The sequence below is a fragment of the Dasypus novemcinctus genome, chromosome X, assembly GCF_030445035.2.
Source record: "Dasypus novemcinctus isolate mDasNov1 chromosome X, mDasNov1.1.hap2, whole genome shotgun sequence".
Taxonomy (NCBI): domain Eukaryota; kingdom Metazoa; phylum Chordata; class Mammalia; order Cingulata; family Dasypodidae; genus Dasypus; species Dasypus novemcinctus.
In genome coordinates this window covers 71,136,789-71,153,488 of record NC_080704.1, presented here as the reverse complement: position 1 = coordinate 71,153,488, position 16,700 = coordinate 71,136,789, and the positions used below count along the sequence as shown (strand labels likewise).

Below are 16,700 nucleotides of genomic sequence, written 5' to 3'. Positions count from 1 at the left end.
TTTCTTTCTCTTCATTTTTATTCCTTTTATATTAGATGCTGCAGGGAGCATTTCACATGTGCTGTACTTCCTCATCTTTCATTTCCTCTTTTCTGTGTGTATTGATTTTGACCACCAACACCATCCCATTTCCAATACATCTTTCTATCCTCCATCATTTATTGTTTCTCTTACATTATACCTCTTTGTTTATCCCCTTATTTTTCTGAATTTTATTTCTAATACATTTTGTTCTGTCTTTTATATATTCTTTTTATTATTGTTCTTTCTTTTCTCTTTCCCTCTCTCCTGAACACACTGTCCTTTTAATTCACACTATATTCCTCCCCATATTCAGTTTACTGTCTCATCATAGATACTCTACTTTTCTTACTGTTATAAGTCTACAGAGCTTAAATGAGTCTAATATACATTCTCCTAGATCTCACAGGGTTCCTCTGTTAACATTTACTATCAATACTACTATTACACTTTTTCTTTTCTTACTCCTTTTGCTTTCTCTGGCCCTAATATTTTCCTTCAAGTGAACTTAGCTAACAACAGGGAAACAGAATAAGAAGAACAAAGTGACAAAGAGAAGACTTAACAAGCATGCAAAAACAACAACTAATTAAACCCCAAACTAGAAAAAGAAGATAAGCAACTGATGAAACCTGTCAAGATAAAATGATGATCAGACAGCAACAAAAAACTACAAATCAAACCAATAATCAGGAAAACATGCCACAATCCAATGAAAAAACTAAAAACCAGGAAGAGGGGCAGAACAATGAACGAATAATTAAAGCTCTCAAAAAATATATTAGGGACCAATTTGATGAAGTGAAGGAAGAAATTAAGAATATGAAGAAAACATTTGTAGAGAATACAGAAGAAATTGCAATCATATGCAGAAAAATAATGGATATGATGGTGATGAACATACGATTCAAGAAATCAAAAATACACACTCAGCAAATAACATCAGACTAGAAGAGGCAGAGAAAAGAATTACTGATATGGAAAACATTACATCAGAAATCAAACAGACAGTATAACTTATTGATAAAAAGATAGAAAAAGTCCAGCAGGGACTTAGGGACCTGAATGACAATGCAAAATGTGCAAACATATGCATTATAGGCATACCAGAAGAAGAGAAGGAAAAGGGGACAAAAGGGGTGTTGGAGGAAATAATGGCTAAAAACTTCCAAAAAATATTGAGGGAGATGGATATACATGTCCAGGAATCACATTGCACCCCAAACATCATAAATCCCAACAGGCCTACCCCAAGAAATATACTTGTCAAATTATCCAATGATTGAGACAAAGAGAAAATACTAAAAGCAGCAAGAGAAAAGAAAACCATCACATACAAAGGAGGCTCCATAAGATTAAGTACTGATTTCTCATCTGAAACCATGGAGTGGGAAGGCAGTGGTATGATATAGTCAAGGTTTTAAAGAAAAAAAATTCCAACAATGAACACTCTATCCGGCAAAGTTAGCATTAAAAAATGATGGAGAGTTCAAAATATTCACAGATAAATAGAAACTAAAAGAGTATGCTAGTAAGAATCCTGCCCTTCAAGAAATACTAAAGTGAGTTCTGCAGGAAGAAAGAAAAATACAAGAGAGACAGAGTTGGTGGAGAGTGTAAGAGCAACTAAAAAGACAAAAAAAAAGAAAATAGAACAAAATATGACAAACACAAATCCAAAGAAAATATGGCTAATATAAGTAATTCCATGAAAGTAATAACACTTTATATCAGTGGATTGAACTCACCTGTCAAGGGACTTAGACTGGAAGATTGGATAAGGAAATATGACCCATCTATATGCTGTCTACATGAAACACATCTCAGACCCAGGAATTCAAGGAGCTTGAAAGTGAATGGCTGAAAAACAATCTTACAAGCAAAGAATAACCAAAAAGGGGCAGGTGTAGCTGTAGTAATATCAGACAAAATAGATTTTAAATGCAAAACAATTGTGAGAGACAAAGTTGGACACTACATAATAGTGAAAGGGATTATCTTTCAAGAAGAAAGAATAATCATATATATTTAAGCTCCTAACAATAGCATCTCCAATTATGTTAGGAAAACAGTGGGAAAACTAAGGGAAAGAATACATGCCTGTGCAACTGTAGTGGGGGATTTTAGTACAACACTATTAACTTTGGACAGAACATCTCAAAAGAAAATCAATAAAGAAACAAAGACTTTGAGCAATATGTTAGAGGAGCTAGACCTAATAGACATACACAGAACATTATACCCAAGTACAGCAGGATATACATTCTTCTCAAATGCAGATGGATCATTCTCCAAGAAAGACCACATGCCACTCCACAGAGAATGTCTCAATGAATTTAGAATGGTCAAAATCATACAAAATAATTTCTGTAACCACAGTGGAATGAAGCTGGAAATCTTCAAGGGACAGAGACCCAGATTTGGCACCAAGATTTGGAATTTAAACAACACACTCTTAGAAAAAGAGTGGGTTAAGGAGGGAATCTCAAAAGAAATTAATAATTACCTTGAAACTAATGAAAATGATAACACAACATATCTAAACTTATGGGATGTAGCAAAAGCAGTACTGAGAGGGAAATTTATAGCCATAAATTCATACATCAAAAAAGAAGAAAGAGCTAAAACTGAAGAACTAACTGCACACTGGGAGGAATTAGTAAAAAAAACAACAAAGTAACCACAAAGGAAAAAAAAGAGAAATAACAAAGATCAGAGCAGAACTAAATGAAATGGAAAATAAGAAAGCACTTTTAAAAATCAAAAAACCAAGAGCTGGTTCTTTGAGAAGATCAATAAAGTTGGCAAACCCTTAGCTAGAAAACAAAGAAAAAAGAGAGAAGATGCAAATACGCAAAATAAGAAATGAGAAAGGAGATATCATCACTGACCCCACAGAAATAAAGACTATCATAAGAGGATACTTTGAAAAACTATATTCCAACAAAAATGACAATTCAGAGGAAATGGACAAATTCCTAGAAACACATAAGCAGCCCATATTGACGAAAGAAGAAATTGATGATCTCAACAAACCAATCACAAGTAAAGAGATAGAATCAGTCATTAAAACCTCCCAACTAATAAGAGCCCAGGGCCAGAAGGCTTCACAGGTGAATTTTGCAAAACATTCTGGAAAGAACTAACACCAATCCTGCTGAAACTATTCCAAAAAATCGAAACAAAAGGAACATTGCCTAACTCCTTCTATGATACCAACATTACCCTAGTACCAAAGCCAAAGCACCACAAGAAAGGAAAATTACAGACCAATTTCTCTAATGAACCTAGACGCAAAAATACTTAACAAAACACTTGCTAATCATATTCAACAACACATTAAATGAATTATACACCACAACCAAGTGAGATTCATTCCAGGTATGCAAGGATGGTTCAACATAAGAAAATCAATCAATGTAATATTCCATATAAACAGATTGAAGGAAAAAAATCACCTGATTGTATCTATAGATGCAGAAAAAGCATTTGACAAAATACAGTACCCTTTCTTGATAAAAACACTCCAAAAGATTGGAATACAAATATTTTGAACATGATAAAAAGTATATATGAAAAACCTACAGCCAACATTGTTTACAATGGAGAAATCCTAAAATCCTTCCATGAAAAATCAGGAACAAGACAAGGATGCCCACTCTCTCCCCTTCTATTTAACATGGTCTTAGAAGTACTTGCTCGAACACTGACGCAAGAACCAGATATAAAAGGCATTCAAATTGGAAAGGAAGAAGTCAAAATTTCATTATTTGCAGATGACATGATCCTATACATAGAAAATCGTGAGAGATCTACAACAAAGCTTCTAGAACTCATAAATGAGTTTAGTAAAGTCGCAGGTTATAAGATCAATGCGCAAAAATCAGTAGCATTTCTGTACACCAATAATGAGCAAGATCAGGTGGAAATCAAGAAACAAATACCATTTACAATAGTAAATAAAAAATTGAATATTTAGGAATAAATTTAACTAAAGATGTAAAAAACTTATACACTGAGAACTATACAAGATTGTTCAAGGAAATCAAAGAAGACCTAAATAAATGGAAGAATATTCCCTGTTCATGAATAGGAAGACAAAATATTATTAAGACATCTATCTTACCAAAACTGATCAACACATTCAGTGCAATCCCAATAAAATTCAACACAGCCTTATTTAAGGAACTAGAAAAACTAACTATGAAATTTATTTGGAAAGGAAAGAGGCCCCGAATAGCCAAAGACATATTGAAAAAGAAAAGCAAAATTGGAGGAATCACACTACCTGACTTCAAAACATACTACAAAGCTACAGTAGTGAAAACAGCATGGTATTGGCATGAGGAGAGACACACAGACCAATGGAATTGAATTGAAAGTTCTGATATAGAACCTCATATATATAGCCATATAATATTCGATAAAGCCACCAAACCCTCTCAACTGGGAGAGAATGGCCTATTCAACAAATGGTGCCTGGAGAACTGGATAACCATATGTGGAAGAATGAAAGAGGATTACCATCTCACACCTTATACAAAGATCAACTCAAGATGGATCAAAGACCTAAATATAAGAGCCAAGACCATAAAGACCTTGCAAAGCTGTGTAGGGAAACATCTACAGAACCTTGTAATAGGAAATGGCTTCATGAATATCACACCAAAAGCACGAGCAGCAAAAGAACAAATAGATAAATGGGACTTCCTCAAAATTAAAGCCTTCTGCACCTCAAAGGAGTTTGTCAAGAAAGTAAAAAGGGAACCCACACAATGGGAGAAAATTTTAGGCAACCATATATCTGATAAGAGACTTATAACTTGCATATATAAAGAACTCCTATATCTTGAAAATAAAAAGATAACCCATTTAAAAATTGGGAAAAAGATTTAAACAGACACTACTCCAAAGAAGAAATACAAATGGCTAAAAAGCACATGAAAAAATGCTCCAAATCTCTAGCTATCAGGGAAATGCAAATCAAAACTACAATGAGATACCATCTTACTCCCATAAGATTGGCAGCTATGAGAAAAACAGAAGAACACAAATGCTGGAGAGGATGTGAAGAAATGGGAACATTCATCCACTGCTGGTGGGAATGCAGAAGGATCCAACCATTCTGGAGGACAGTATGGCGGTTTCTGAAAAAACTAACCATAGATTTGCCATATGACCCAGCAATACCAATGCTGGGTATAAACCCATCAGAACTGAAAACAAGGACACAAACCGATATATGTACACCAATGTTCATAGCAGCATTGTTCACTATCGACAAAAGTTGGAATCAACCCAAATGCCCATCAACAGATGAGTGGATCAATAAAATGTGGTATATGCATACAATGGAATAGTACTCAGCTGTAAGAACAAATACACTACAAACACACGTGATAACATGGATGAATCTTGAGAACCTTATGTTGAGTGAAGCAACCCAGGCATTGAAGGACAAATACTACATGACCTCAATGACATGAAATAAGCAAGCTGCCTCAGAGAGCTAGAGACTGGAAGATAGGCTTACAGGAAATCAGGGGATGGAGGAATGATGTGAGCTGACGTCTGCAGGGGTGGAATCTATGATGAGCTGGTGGTAAGTTTGAGCACAAAGAAGAGAGAAATTGGCAAGGGGTTGCCTTTGCGTCGGGCTTTGCGGGTTTGAGGGGGGCTGGGGATGGGCGGATGGGTAATATTGCCCAAAAACTTGGGGGGAGGGAGGGACAACATATGAACGTAGGAGAGTGTCAGGTGTTGGTTGAGAGTAAAATGCTGAGAAAATCATATCAAAATATAATTAGGAGGGTTACCTGTTTAGGATGTTCGGAGGGGATGGTCTGACGCGGGACGGACTCCTGGGGAATGTCTGAATGCTCATTTTGCCAGGGTGGGTTGTACCATTGGGTAGAGACCCAAGTAGTGAGAGTGGGGGTGGACCCACATCCTGGGGAGGACTAATGCCATCAAATAGAGGGAACTGTATCTCTCGAGAGAAAGGGTGGCTCCGAGGGCATTAGGGCAGTTGAGCAAGTCAGGCTCTGAACACTGTTGCAAGCATCTCTGGACGTGGCTCCTCGGGAAATGGAGATTGGCTGTCGCTGTGGGCCCCAAGGGGAGTGGAAAATGGATGTTGAATGAATGGAACCAAGGTAAATGTGGGGGCAAGAGAGGAGTTTCACGAGAGTACACAAGGATGGATATAAAACATGTAATATTACACCAAAAATTTATAGGTGACGTCAGACTAATAATGTAAACCATAATGTAAAACATAGGATAACTAAAAAATTTAGAAAACTGTATATCCTAAAGTACGGACCACAATGTAAGCACAGATGTCACCTTGTTTGAAAGCTATTGCCTCGGAGTCTGTACATCAGTTTCAGTAAATATGATATGAATAAGTTAAAAGATTATCACTGTGGAAGGGAAAAGGTTTTATGGTGGATTGTGGGAGTACTGTATATTGTATATATGAATTACTGTGGTCTAGGGCTCTTGTGAAGAGAAGCTTAATAATTAGGAAAAAGAAAAGAAAAAGATATGATGTAGAATTTTTCTAAGTCAATACGTATTCTGGATCTAACCTTTAAAGTCATCGCTATATTCCATTTTACTAGTAAGGGAACCTGACATTATATTGGGCTTCACTTTTCAGGAAGTTTTGGATCATAGAGTTATTCAACAATGGCAGTGGAGGAATACTGGTATGGGATGTTATTGACAGGCGATATATGGTTGACAGGGAGTTATACAGGGCATATGTCCAGGGTGCATGGAAATGTTTGGATATACTCATAGTGGAAACAATTAAAAACAACAGCTGGGGGGGGTACTGGGTTACTGGCCAGGGGGGGAGGGCTCTGTCGTGGTCCCTAGGGGAGCAGCAGCAGTCCCTCAGGTGCAATGGTAAGGACCAGGAAGGAATGAGGTGTCCAACAGTGAGCACCTGATACTAATGACTATGCTTGTGAGCCTATACGCCTGAAATAAGAACAAGGCCTAGAGCAGCACTGTGCCTGAGTTCCCTCCTGACAGCCTCCATGTTACTCAAATGTGGCCAGTCTCGAAGCCAAACTCAGCATGTAAATGCACTGCCTTCCCCCCAGCGTGGTATATGACACCCGGGGATGAGCCTCCCTGGCACCGAGGGATCACTACCAAGTACCAGCTGATGACGTAACTAGAAAATGACCTTGAATTAAAGGTTCAACGTGGACCAGCAGAATATCCCTGTCTACATATAATAACAGGAGTTAAAAATGCTGTTTGACCTAAAGTAAGGGGGAAATGGAAAGGACAAATGAGTTTATATGGCTATGAGTTTCTAAAAAAGAGTCTGGAGGTTGTCAGAAGGATTGCCCTTATGCACACCTGAGCAGAGTCTCAGAGACAGATAAAGTAGATACAACCCCAGGTATTGGTTCTTTTGAGGGCTAAAGAGACCCACACGTTCCATATCATGGCAGATGGGGTTCACTGCCATGTCAGTTGGCCGTTCTTTGGAGCTGGTGTTTCTGCGTGATGGAGCTGGGCTCAGATGGGATCTCTTTTCACGAGCCTTTCATGCTACTTTACTGGAATTGTAGTTGGTGCTAGGGCTTATGATATATCTAGGGGATTTGAATCTCTGGACTGACAATATGATAGCCAGGCCCTGAACCTCAACAGACTTCAGCTCCTACACTCTGATTTATTGGACTTACTCCACTCAGCTAACATGGAGTTGAAGAATGTCAACCACCACACCATGGAGCCTAGAGTGCCTACAACTGAAAGCAGGAGGATTGCATCCAGTATCCACATGGTTTCTAGGCCCCCTCTTGACATAGATGTGGAATGGACATCACAATGCCAAGGTCCACAGGGAGGAATACTGTAAGGATCAGAGTGGACTTAATGACATTCTATTCATGAACTATTGTGGTTAATAATCGAGAAAATGTGGCATTGTTGTGGAAAAGTGTCCATGGTGGCTGCTGGGTGCGGGCAAGGGGAGGAAGAGAAGAGATGTGGAGGCATTCTTGGGACTTGGAGTTGTCCTGGGTGGTGGCCCAGGGACAATTGCCGGATGTTGTATGTCCTTCCATGACCCACTGGATGGACCGTGGTAAAGTGTGGGCTATGGTGTGGAACACGGGACATGGGGTGCAGCGATGCCCAGAGATGTACTCACCAGACTCAATGGATGTGACATGATGATGCGGGAGAGTGTTGTTGGGGGGAGTGGTGGGGTGGGGGCGGTGGGGGTGAATGGGGCCTCATTTTTTTTAACGTAATATCTTTTTAAAAAATGAATAAATTGAGTAGAATTTGAAAAAATAAAAAACAGCATGGTATTTGCACAAGGATAGACACAATGACCAGTGGAACTGAATTGAGAGTTCTGATATAAATCCTCATATATACAGCCATATGGTATTTGTTAAGGCCACCAAAACTTCTCAACTGGGAGAGAATGGCCTATTCAACAAATGGTTCCTTGAGAACTGGATGTCCATATGTAAAAGAATAAAGGAGGGTTACCAACTTACACCTTATACAAAAATCAACTCAAGATGGATTAACGACATAAATATAAGAGCCAAGTACATAAAGATATGGGAAATCAATGTAGGGAAGCATTTACAGGACCTTGTAATAGGAAATGGCTTCATGAACCTCACACCCAAAGCACGAGCAGCAGAAAACAAATAGATAAATGGGACTTCCTCAAAATTAAAACATTCTGCACCTCAAAGGATTTTGTCAAGAAAGTGAAAAGAGAACCTAGAGAATCAGAGAAAATATTTGATAACCATATATCTGATAGGAGACTTATATTTTGCACATATAAAGAACTCCTATATCTTGAAAATAAAGAGACAAACAGCCCATTTAAAAAATGGAAAAAAAATGTGAACAGAATCTTCTCCAAAGATGATATACAAATGGCTAAAAAACATGAAAAAATGCTCAAAATCACTAGTTCTTAAGGAAATGCAAATCAAAGCAACAATGAGATACCATCTTACTCCCATAAGACTGGCAGCTACCAAAAAATCAGAAGACCTCAATTGTTGGAGAGGATGTAGAGGAATGGGAACACTCATCCTCTCCTGGTGGGAATGCAGAAGGATCCAGCCATTCTGGAGGACTGTTTGGTGGTTTCTCAAAAAACTAGCTATAGATTTGCCATATGACCCAGCAATTCCACTGCTGGGTATATATGCAGTAGAACTGAAAACAAGGACACAAACTGATATATGCATACGAATGTTCATAGCAGCACTGTTCACTATTGCTCAAAGTTGGAATCAACTCAAATGCTCATCAAATGGTGAATGGATAAATAAAATGTGGTATATACATACAATGGAATAATATGCAGCTATAAGAACAAATACAGTACAAATATATATGATAACATGGATGAATCTTGAGAATCTTATGTTGAGTGAAGCAACCCAGACATTGAAGGACAAATAGTACATGACCTCTCTGATGTGAAATAAGTAAAGCAAGCTGTCTAAGAGAGGTAGAGACTGGATGATCAACTTAAAGGAAGTTTGGGGGTAGAGGGAAGTTGCGAGCTGCTACCTACATGGGTGAAATCTGTGATAAGCTGGAAGTAAGTATTTGTACAGGGAATGGATAAAATCGTGGCATAAGGATACCTTTGGGTGGGGCTTTGTGGGCTTGACGGGGGCTAGGGATGTGAGAATGGGTCAGATGGCCCAAGAAATTGGGGGGAGAGTGGGGGGAACATTTGAACATAGGAGATTGTCAGGTATGTGGTTGAAATTATAATGTAGAGAAAACTCTTTAAAACATATAATACAGAGGGTTACCTGTTTAAGATGCCTAAAGGGGGCATCTGACACAGGGCAAGCTTCTAGGGAGTGTGTGAGTGCTCATTTTATCATAGTGGATTATATCATAGGATGGAGACTCATACAATGAGAGTGAAGGTATACCCACATCCTGGAGAGAACTGATGTTCTGAAACAGAGGGAATTGTATCTCTCAACAGAATTGGTGCCTTCCAATGGGTTAGGGCAGTCAAGTATGTCAAACCCTCAACATTGTTGCAAGTATCTCTGAATATGGTCCCTCAAATAATGAAGATTGATTGTCATGGTGGGCCCTGAGGGGAGGGGGAGAGAAGTGTTGAATACATGCAATCAGAGTAACTGTGGGGCAATGGAAGTGTTTCACAAGATCATGCAATGATGGATATAGGACACGTTAACTTACACCAAAAAAATGTATAAAAGTCTATAGGCTAAAATGTAAACCATAATGTAAAACATAAGATAACTACATATTTAGAAAATTGTATAGGCTAAAATATAAACCATAACGTGAGCCATAATTTGAACCAAAATGCAATCATGTTTGAAAGCTATGTTTCAGTAACTGTACATCAGCTGCAGCAAATATAATATGAACATGTAAATAGATCATTGCTGGAGAAGGGAGAAAGGGTTTGATGTTGGATATGTGGGAGTACCATATATTGTATATGTGAATTACTGTCACCTAAAATTTATGTGAAGACAAACTCACTAATTAGAAAAAATAAAGGAAGGATGTAGACCCTGAGGAAGAAATGGAAGAAACTGCCTTGTCACTGTATATACAGTGTAACACCTATAGCAATAAGGAAAGGCAAAATGTCAGAAACAAAGATTTTTCATTTTCTCATTTTTTTGATACCCCAGTTTATTTTTCCTTTATTTAATTTTTTTAAATTACTTGGTATTCTATATCCAACCTTTTAACCCATCACTTTATTCCATTTTACTCTTAATGGAACCTGACAATATATTGGGTTTCCTTTTTGAAGAAGTTTTGGACCACAAAGAAGTTCAACTACGGTGTGGGAGGAGAACTCATGTGGGGTATTATTGGTAGGGAGCACATGGTTGGGAGGGAGTTCTCAAGGGCATGTATACAGGGTACATAGGAAAGGTTTGGATATTTTCATAGTGGTTTCAGTTGAAACGACAGTTGAGAGAGTGCTGAATTCCTGACCAGCAGAGCTCTATCACATTCCCCAATGGAACAGCAACAATCCCCCAAGTGCAATGGCAAAGACCAAAAAGATGGATGGTCCAATGTTGAGTCCTTGATATTGATGGCTTTAATTATGAACCTGTGTGACTGAAATATGAACTAGGCCTACAGCTGTGGGGTGCCTGAAGGTTAACTCTTGAGAGCCTCCATGTTGTTCAAATGTGGCCACTCTCTAAGCCAAACTCGGCATGTAGATGCATTGCCTTCCCCCCAGCATGGGACATGACTCCCAGGGATGAGCCTCCCTGGCACCAAGGGATTACTGCCAATCACCAGCTGATGATGCAACTACAAAAAGACCTTGAATAAAGGGGTCAACTCAGACTGATAGAATATCTCAGGCTATATGTAATATCAGGTGTTAAAAACTGCTTTTTGACTTTAGATAAAAGGGGGAAATGGAAAGCAGAAGTGAGTTTATATGGGTATGAGTCTCCAAAAAAGAATCGGGAGGTCATCAGAGGGGTGATGCTTATGCATGCCTCAGCCGGGTATCAGAGACAGCCAAGGTAGATGGAAACCCTGGGGATAGTTCTCCTGAGGGCTGCAGAGACCCACAGCTTCTGTGGTCATAGCAGATGGCTCTGTAGTTTAGGGTCATGTCAGTTGGATCTATTTTGGAGTTTGTGTTCCTGAGTGTGATGGAGTTGGACTCGGATATGACCTTTCTATACATGCCTCTTCTGTTACTTTTAGTGGACCTGTGGTTGGCCTTGTGGTTGATGTATACTCAGGAGACCTGAATCTCTGGACAGTCCATGTTACAGCTAGGCCCTGGGACTCAGTACACCTGCAGCTCTTACACTTTGTTTTGTTGGACTTACCTTGGCCAGCTGACAGGGAGGTGAATAGGGTTAACCACCACACCAGGGAGCCAAGAGTGCCTACAGCTGTCAGCAGGAGAATTGCATCCATCATCCATGTAGAATCTAAGGCCCCTCCTGATATAGAGGGGGAATGGACATAACCATCCCCAGCTCCACAGGATGGAGGAATAGAGTATGGATTAGAGTGGACTTACTGATGTTCTGTTAAGGAACTACTGTGATTAGTAAGGGAAGAAATTTTAATAGTGATGTAGAGAGGGTGACCACAGTGGCTGCTGATGGTAGGGAGATGGAAAAAGAGTTATGGTGTGGGGGCATTTTCAGGATTTGGAGTTGTCCTGGGTGGTGCTGCAGGGATGGATGCTGAATGTTGTGTGTCCTGCCATGGCCCATTGGGTGGACTGGGGGAGAGTGTGGACTACAATGTGGACCAGTGTCTATGTGGTGCAGTGGTGTTCCAGAATGTATTCACCAGGTGCAGTTGATGTGTCGTGATGATGGAAGAGGTTGTTAATGTGGGAGGGGTGGGTTGGGTGGGATGGGGGCTCTATGGGGACCTCATATTTTTTTAATGTAACATTTAAAAGAAAATAAGAAGAATAAAAGAAAACAAGGTCTTTAGTATAGGTAACTCAATATGTAATACAAAACAGAATAGTACTGAATCCTTAATATGTTAATATACTCTTTAATTTTATAAGTGTTGGGATACAATTAAGCAAGAATTATTCATATTTTCTGATAAGGGACATGCCAAAATAAAGATATAATTTGTGACAAAAACAACATGAAGAGGAAATACAGAGGTGTATGGAGGAAAAGAACTTGTAGGCTATTGCAGGTAACTTGGAATCTTTTCAAATTTGTAGGTTATAAAGTTAGGTTGTGTAAAACAAACTCAGGGTAACCTCAAAGAAAGCATTTAAACAATATACAAAAGAGAAATGAGAAAGGGACTAGTGTGAAACATCACAAAAGATTTACTATACAGAATAGGAGGCTGCAATAAAGGAAAAGAGAGACAAGGAAAGAGCTACTATATAAAAACCAAAGACAAAATGGCTGAAGTAAGTATTGCCTTTACAGTTATAACACTGAAAGTTAATGTATTAAACTCTCCAATCAATAGCCAGAAATTGGTAAAATGGATTAAAAAAAGAGCATTTTTCAAATATACAGTGCATGCAAGAGACTCACATTAGAAACAAAGACACAACTAATTTAAAAGCGAAGGATGGAAGAAGATAACCCATGCAAATATGAATCAAAAGAGAGTTAGGGTAGCTATACTAATATTAGATAAAAAAATACTTAAGTCAAAAGCAGTTACAAGAGACAAAGAAATACACGATATATTTATAAAAGAGTCAATCCATCAAGAAAAATAACAACCAAAAATATATTTTATGCATTAACCATGTTGCCCCAAAATACATGAGGCAAACACTGGCCAAACAGAAGGGATAAATACACATGTCTACAATAATGGTCACAGACTTCAATACATCACTTTCTTCCAAAGATAAAACATCTAGACAGATCAACATGGAAACAGAGAACTTGGATAATATAATAAACAAGGCCTAGCAAACACACACATATATATTTATAAATATATATATATATATAAATATATATATATAAAACATTGCATCCCCAAACAGTAGGATACATATTATCCTAAGTGTACATGGATCAATTTCCAGTATAGGCAACATGTTTGGTCACAAAACAAGTCTTAATAAATTTAAAAAGTTAGAAATCAATGGTCAAAGAAGAAATTACAAATGAAATCAGTAAATATGTTCAGACAAATGAAAATGAGAACATAACACATCAAATCTTATGGGTGCAGACTTCATGAAGATGGTGGAATAGAAAGACATGGGACTCTCTTCTCCCAGAAAATAGATAGAAAACAAGCAGAAATGATCTTGAAAAATGTTCAAGGGTTTGGGACACCAGGGGAAGGTTGGGCACTGCCCAGATGAGAGAGAGGCAAAGGAGGAGACTCTCAGTGGCAAAACTGTAAGTTAAAGCTGCAGCTGCCAACAACCTTCTCCATCCTATAGACAATATTGAATTCTCAGGTCTTGGACCAGTGACTATAGACAAAGGGGCCACAGGGATCCACCTCCCCAGGAAACAGGAGAGAGTGGGACACAGCCCGAGGCCTACTCAGGTTTTGATCCACCAATTTGGTCTGCTGTGTCCCATGAGCCTTTTCTGGCTGGGAGGGGCTGCACCCTTGTATACCTTGGGAACTGGGACAGGATTGAAGAGGTCTGAACCCCTCAGTCACACTCCATATTGACCAGGACTGGTTGGTGAGGACACAGAGGGAAGTGAAATTATTTCTTACCTGGGAAAAGGAAGGTGCTGTCAGCAAATGTTGGAGAACAACCTCTGAGAATGTTTTAATTATGAGGCTCTTAGCCTCCAGGAAGGATCCTCTATCACATTGATCCAGTCTGTGTTGCAATGAACACATTCCTACCAAACTTTGAACTGAGAGGTCTGCCAAAGAGTGCCATCTGCTAACCAACCAAGAATGTTTATATGGGGAATTAAAAATAAATGAGGGGTGGGGAGGCCAAGATGGTGACAGAGTAAGAAGCTCCTGCAGTAAGCTCATGATACAGAGCAGTTGGTGGTCACCCAGAGCTACTTAACCACCCATCTGTAGGACCCAGGAAACCAGAGGAGCATTCTGCAACATCCTTGAGAGTGTAGAAGGAGGAGACTGCTCATCTGCATAGAGGATTCATGAGTAGAGCCTTCCACACTGCAATGATTGATGCCCGTGGCACACAAGCTGCCTCAGGAGCTATTCCATGGCTGGAGTTGGAAGCTCCATTTCCCTCAAAAAAGCAGGAGGAAGGCACAGTGTGGCACTGAATTCAGCTATTGATTGGTGGATTTGGCAGGCTGAAGTAGAATCCTAGGAACAAGTAAACTTTGAGCCTGTCCAAGTCAGAGGTAAGTCAGGGGCCACCATTTTGACTCTGCCCCAGGCACGAGGGGAAGCGGGGCTGACTGAAAATCACAGTGCTTGTAAGGACCAGCTTCTTTGCACCCAAGTGGGTTTGCAGGTCTAGCTTAAAACCCAGTCCCACCTCTGGCAGAGAGGACGCTGGGAGGACCTGCATCACCTCTCTGGGAAGCTGCAAGCCACATCACAGAAGGTGATGTCCACCCTATGCTAGGGATATAAGCCACCCCTTAAAGGGCAGAAAGGACAGAACTCCCTCAGCTTCTCTGGTGTATTTGGCCCACAGAGATTAGATTGTTGGGCACTGCAGAGAGTCCATTCCCTCCCCTGGCAGGGAGAGGATCTGGGGCTACATCAGTTTACCTGAGCAACTGAGGTCATTTTGGACCCACACAGCATAGACTGCTGATCACAACTATCATTCCAGCCCTGCCTAAGGCAGGGGAGGAAGGGGTGTGAAGCTTCACCAGTGTCTCCAGGAGACTACAGACTGTCTTGTTATGCCCAGTTTGAATTATTATAAATGGCTGCAGCCCTGTCCCCACCCCTGAGAGAGGAGAAAGGTGGGAGAAGCTTCATCAATTCCTGGGGCAACATGTGCAGTTTCAGCCTCCCTAGCTTACAGCACCAACTACATCCATGGCTAATACTATGCAACTAGCAAGGAAGAAAAGACAAGAAATCCCTAAAATAAAGGGAGAAACTGCACCAAGAATAAATACATCTAGCATGCCAGATGTGGAAACACCAACAAAAAATTATAATTCTTACCAAGAAAGAGATGGCCCAGTTAAAGGAACACGATAAGCCTGCAGATGACATAAAGGAGTTGAGACAACTAATCTTTGATGTTCAAACAAATCTCCTTAATAAATTCAATGAGATGGCTAAAGAGATTAAGGATATTAAGAAGACTCTGGATAAGCACAAAGAAGAATTTGAAAGCATACATAGAAAAATAGCAGACCTTATGAGAAAGAAAGGTACAATAAATGAAATTAAAATACACTGGAGGCCATATAACAGCAGATTTGAGGAAGCAGAAGAAAGGATCAGTGAGCTCGAAGACATGGACTACAAAAGTGAACATATAAAAGAACAGATGAAGAAAAGAATGGAAAAAAATTGAACAGGGTCTCAGGGAACTAAATGGCAGCAAGAGACATGTAAACATATATGTCATGGGTGTCCCAGAAAGAGACGAGAAGGGAAAATGGGCAGAAGGAATATCTGAAGAAATAATGGTGGAACATTTCCCAACCTTACTGAAGGACATAGATAACTGTGTCCAAGAAGCACAACACAGTCCCATCCAAATAAATCCAAATAGACCAACTCTGAGACACATACTAATCAGAATGTCAAATTTCAAAGACAAAGAGAGAATTCTGAGAGCAGCAAGAGAAAAGCAATGCATAACATAAAAGGGATATCCAATAAGGTTAAGTGCAAATTTCTCATCAGAAACCTTGGAGGCAAGAAGGCAGTGGTATGAAACATTTAAGATAATGTATGAGAAAAACTGCCAGGTAAGAATTTTATACCCAGCAAAATTATCTTTTAAAAGTAAGGGTGAGATTAGAATATTCACAGATAAACAGAAACTGAGAGAGTTTATATCAAAAAGACCATCTTTGCAGGAAATACTAAAGTGAATGTTACAGTGAAAAGAAAAGACAGGAGAGAGAGGCCTGGAAGAGAGTCTAGAAATGACAACTCTATCAGTAACTGTAACAAAAAGTGTAAAAAGTAAAATGACAGATAAAATGCAAAGCTCAAAATGTATGAAATAAGAA

The 16,700-nt window shown here is 39.3% G+C and overlaps 1 protein-coding gene across 14 annotated transcripts in view; it reads right to left on the bottom strand.

Annotated features, from left to right (window-relative positions):
• The window catches only part of ZC3H12B (zinc finger CCCH-type containing 12B), a 786,782-nt gene that overhangs the window by 31,710 nt on the left and 738,372 nt on the right, over positions 1–16,700 (bottom strand). Inside the window, exon 1 of one of the 14 annotated variants that reach the window (XM_058291736.1) lies at positions 1,770–1,893. The exons of the other annotated variants lie outside the window; for them this stretch is intronic. The gene's annotated coding sequence lies outside the window, so the exon portion shown is untranslated. Of the gene's footprint in view, positions 1–1,769; positions 1,894–16,700 lie in introns of those variants that run through there. 14 annotated transcript variants of the gene reach the window in all.